This window comes from Limulus polyphemus, unplaced genomic scaffold (assembly GCF_000517525.1).
Source record: "Limulus polyphemus unplaced genomic scaffold, Limulus_polyphemus-2.1.2 Scaffold221, whole genome shotgun sequence".
NCBI classification, from domain to species: Eukaryota; Metazoa; Arthropoda; class Merostomata; order Xiphosura; family Limulidae; genus Limulus; species Limulus polyphemus.
In genome coordinates, this window is record NW_013665831.1 from 21114 (window position 1) to 26312 (window position 5199).

Sequence of the window (5199 nt, forward strand, 5' to 3'; positions counted from 1 at the left end):
TTATATATGTCTTATGTTCCACGGTTCCAAGTATATATTTATGTTTCACAAATCGTTATTTCCAATCTTGCAATGTTGTGTATGCGTTTTCGAAACCATAGCTGTATAAACATTTCACTTTTTTCAGGAATATATGTGTGTTTTACAAACCGTCGTTCCTCACTTTTAAAGGTTATGTATCTGTTTATAAAAACATTGTTTTCCATTCTTTTAGGGCTTTATAAGAGTTTTAAAAAAGGTAGTTCCCGCACTTTCCAAGCTTATGCATCTCTTTTTCACAAATCTAGGTTCCCATCTATCTTATACAAATCCTACTCTTTCTATTTCAGGGTTATATGTATGTGTTGTAGTTCCCTCTCTGACAGGGCTAGAGAAGTGTTTTACAAACCTTTTTCGCACTGTTCCAGGCTTATATATATATACATGTTTTAGAAACCGCGTTTCCTACTGTCTCGGTATAAAAATGTGTTTTATAATCCGTGGTTAAAACTGTTGTTGGATTATGTATGTGTTTTATAATCCGTGGTTAAAACTGTTGTTGGATTATGTATGTGTTTTATAAACCGTGTTAAAAATGTTGTTGGATTATGTATGTGTTTTATAATCCGTGGTTAAAACTGTTGTTGGATTATGTATGTGTTTATAATCCGTGGTTAAAACTGTTGTTGGAGTACGTGTGTGTTTTATAATACGTGGTTAAAACTGTCGTTGGATTAATTAAGTGTTTTAGAAGTCGTCGCTACCACTCTTGCAAGATTAATTAAATGTTTTACAAACCGTAGTTTCCATTCTTGCAAGGATACATATGTGTTTTGTAAACTATGTTTCCGATTCCTGCAGGGTCATAGAAAAGTTTTATAAACTGTCGTTCCTACTCTTGAAGGAAAATATATATACATGTGTTTAATAAATCGTGATCCAAGTGTTTTCAGTTTATATTTGTTTTACAAATCGTTATTTCCAATTTTGCAGGGTTGTGTGGGTGTGTTATTGAAATGGTCGTTCCTACTCTTATTTACCCACTTTTGCGGGAAGTGTATGTGATTTGTAAAACGTTTTCCCCACACTTTCAGGGTTATGTATCTATTAAGAAATCCAGTTTCCCATTCTTGCAGGGTTGTATAGGAGTTTTACAAATCGTATTTACACACTTCCAGGGCTTTTAAAAAGTATTTTTCAATCCGCTGTTTCTACTATTGAAGGCTTATCTATTTATTTTACAGATTATGATTCTTATTGTTACTGAATTGTACATCTGATGAACATATGGCTCACAAATGTTTTAAATCAATCTTACAGTTTTGTATATGTGTTTTCAAAACTGCGACTCCTACTTTTGCAGGGTTGTGTATGAATGTTAGATGAGGTTGTTTACACTGTTTTAGGGTTAAGTACGAGTTTTACAAATCGTGATTATTAGTCTTGCAGTGTTATATATGTGTTTGATAAATCGTGGATTCCAGAGTTGCAGGGTTTACAAACTGTGGTTCACACTCAGTAATGTATATGTGTTTACAAACCGTGTTTTTTGGTAAACGTATTTCTTTCTCTTATAAACCGTGGTTCCCACTCTTAGTGTTTGGTATATGGGATTTTCAAACCGTGGTTCCCACTCGTTCTGAGTTATATACGTGTTTTACAAACCGTGGTTCTCACTACTGCAGGTTATATGTATGTATTATACAAACTATGTTTTCTAACTTGCATGGTTATATAGATGTTTTATACACCGTAGATGCTTCTGTTGTAGGCTTAAATATACGTTTTTTCAACCCGTGGTTACAACTGTTGCAGGCTTATTTATTTCTTTTACAAACTGTGGTTCATACTCATGTATGGTTATATTTTATAAACTTTGGATACTGCTCATTCAAGAAATCGTATGTGTTTTAAAAATCCCGATGCTCACTTTGAAGGGTTGTATAAGTGTTTTAAAAATCGTGATTTGTACGCTTGAAGGCATATATATGTGTTTAACAAACCTACTCTAGATGCGTTGTGTTTGTTTTTTACAAATCGTTGTTTCCAATCTTCCAGGATTTTTTATGTGTTTCTCAAATCGTAATTCCCACTTTTGTAGGGATATATGTGTGTTTTTAAGTCGTGGTTACAACTCTTGCAGAGACATATATGTGTTTGACAAACTGACGTTCCCAATCTTGCCGGGTTAAACATGTGTTTACAAACTTTGATTCACACTTTGCACGGTTGTATAAATGTTTTACAAACTGTGGTTATCGCTCATGCGGCGTTTTGTATTCACACTTTGCACGACTGTATAGATGTTTTACAAACTGTGGTTATCGCTCATGCGGCGTTTTGTATTCACACTTTGCACGGCTGTATAGATGTTTTACAAACATTCGGCGTTTTGTATACGTTTTTAAAACATGGGTTCCACTATTGAATGGTTTTAGAAGTGTTTAACAAACCGTTGATCCTACTATTGCAGGCTCATATATGTTTTACTAATCATGGATCCCAGTTTTGCTTGATTGTGCATATATTTTACAAACCTTACTTCTTGCTCGTGTACGGTTATATTTGTTTTTATAAATTATGGTTCCCACTCTTACAGAGATACATATATGTTTGACAAATCGTAGTTTCAACTTTTGGAGGGTTGGCTATTTGTTTTCAATCCCTGGTCGTCACTGTACAGGGTTGTTTGGTTTGGTTTGTAATGAATTTTGCGCAAAGCTACACGAGGGCTATCTGCGTCAGAAATCCCTAATTTAGTAGTGAAAGATTAGAATTAAGGCAGCTAATCATCACCACCCACCGCCAACTCTTGAGCTACTCTTTTACCAACGAATAGTGGGATTGACTGTCACTTTATAACGTCCACACGGCTGAAAGGGCGATCATGTTTAATGGGACGGGGATTCAAACCCTCGACCCGCAGATTGCAAGTCGAGCGCCCTAACCACCTGGCCATGCCAGACCTTGCAGTGTTTTACATGTGTTTTCCTGAACGTGAGTGTCATTCTTGGTGTGCAGTGTTGTACATGTGTTTTTCTAAATGTGATTCCCACTCTTGGTGGATTATACACCTGTATTACAAACCACGATTCTCACTTCTGCTGGGTTGTTTTTGTAAAATGCGGTTCCTACTCTTTCAGAGTTATTTGTGTTTTAGAAATCGTGGTTTTAACTGTTACAAGGTTATATATAGTGTTTCACAAATCGTGAGCCTCATTTTTAAAGGGTTTTATTTGTCTTTCATATCGTGGTTCTTACACTTTTATGGTTATAGAAGTGTTCTAGAAATCGTTGTTTCTAATCTTTCAGGGTTGCATACGTAATTTAGCAACCGTGGTTCTCACTTTTGGAGTGTCTTATATGTCTTAGAAACCGTGGTTCTCACTTTTGGAGTGTCTTATATGTCTTAGAAACCGTGGTTCTCACTTTTGGAGTGTCTTATATGTCTTAGAAACCGTGGTTCTCACTTTTGGAGTGTCTTATATGTCTTAGAAACGTGGTTCTCACTTTTGGAGTGTCTTATATGTCTTAGAAACCGTGGTTCTCACTCTTGGAGTGTCTTATATGTCTTAGAAACCGTAGTTCTCATCTTGGAGTGTCTTATATGTCTTAGAAACCGTGGTTCTCACTCTTGGAGTGTCTTATATGTGTTAGAAACCGTGGTTCTCACTTTTGGAGTGTCTTATATGTCTTAGAAACCGTGGTTCTCACTTTTGCAGAGATACATATATGTTTAGCAAACAGAAGTTTCCCCCTCTTTCAGGGATGAATATGTGTTTCGGAAGCTTAATTACCACTCATGAATGGTGATAAGATGTTTAGAAACGGTATTTTCTACTATTGCATGGTTATGTGTGTATTTTTTCTCCAACCGTTGTTCACAGTTTTCCAAGGTTGTTCCTAATTTAAACTATGTTTTCTGAAGTGCCCAAAACAAAAAAGAAAATCATTAAGGGTTATTTTGTTACCAAAATGTAAAACGCTAATAATACTCGAGCCGTTCGTTTGTAGCCATCATTACATTTACGCCGAGTTACTTGTACACTTGACTGCCCTAAATTAAAGTTATTATCCGCAATTTCTTTCTCACAGATGTAGATTTCCGCTCAAACTATTGTCTCGGCTGTTATTCCATTTTTACGGCCTAAAACTTTATTTTTGTTACTGATTGATATTTTTTATTACCAACATAGTAAAGAGTGGATGCCTAATTACTTACGGTTTTTAGTATTTTGGCTAAATAATTGTGATGTTTTCAGCAGCGTTGTTAATGGTGCTATATCTTCAAGGTGACTTGAGTACCATACTGCAAATTGACAATAAATGCTCTTCTAAGCTAACCGATAAGACAATAGATGTATTAACTTCCACATCTAAACTGAAATAATACCTCTGTACAGTCACATTTTCTTACTGTCTATGATAATTTAATTTTTTTTTCAGAAAAGTAGGTAAAGAAAAGCTTGGCATGGCCTAGTAGTTAGGGCGTTCGACTCGCAATCTGAGGGTTGCAAATTAGAATCCCCGTCGCCCAATAAACTCGTCCTAAATGGTTGTTGACTGGACCATCTACCGGGATGTAAAAAGTATTCTTGGCTTCCAAAATTATCGGCCGACCCCAAAAATAGTTAGGATTAAGGTCGTAAAGAAGAAGAATAGGAAAACTAGGTAAAAAAAAAGCAACACTCATAAAATATGTAAAATTATGTCACAAACTACAATGCGTAAATGATAAAACACGAACGGGTTGTCTCTCAGATTTAATCTTATTCACGAGCCCCAAAAGTGCAATAAAATAGTAACTAAAAAACATTATAAGTGCATGTGGATATTCAAATTTAATACGTCCGTCACGTAAAACTACTGATTCACGGGGTTATGGAATGGTAGTTGCTACTAATGAAACCATAAAAATAAGGGAGATAGTTTAAAAATCGAAGAAATTACTACAACTGGACCATTGGAAATTATTTCCCGAAGTTCTCATCTAGACTCTATAGTGGTTGTATACCTCTACGAAGAGCATCAGGAAATACAATAATTGCTACTATTAAAGGAAAATAAAAAAATCACCCTACAAATTTGAAAACGTAATATTACATCCTTCTTCCTCCTAGAAAGCCTGGCATGGCCACGTGGTTAGGGCACTCGACTCGCAATCTGAGGGTCGTGGGTTCGAATCCCTGTCACACCAAACATGCTCGACCTTTCAGCCGT

The 5199-nt window shown here is 35.8% G+C and overlaps 1 protein-coding gene across 1 annotated transcript in view; it reads left to right on the forward strand.

Annotated features, from left to right (window-relative positions):
* The window catches only part of LOC106478525 (carcinoembryonic antigen-related cell adhesion molecule 1-like), a gene marked incomplete at its 5' end in the record, with an annotated part of 40393 nt that overhangs the window by 11708 nt on the left and 23486 nt on the right, over nt 1-5199 (forward strand). The window lies entirely within an intron of this gene.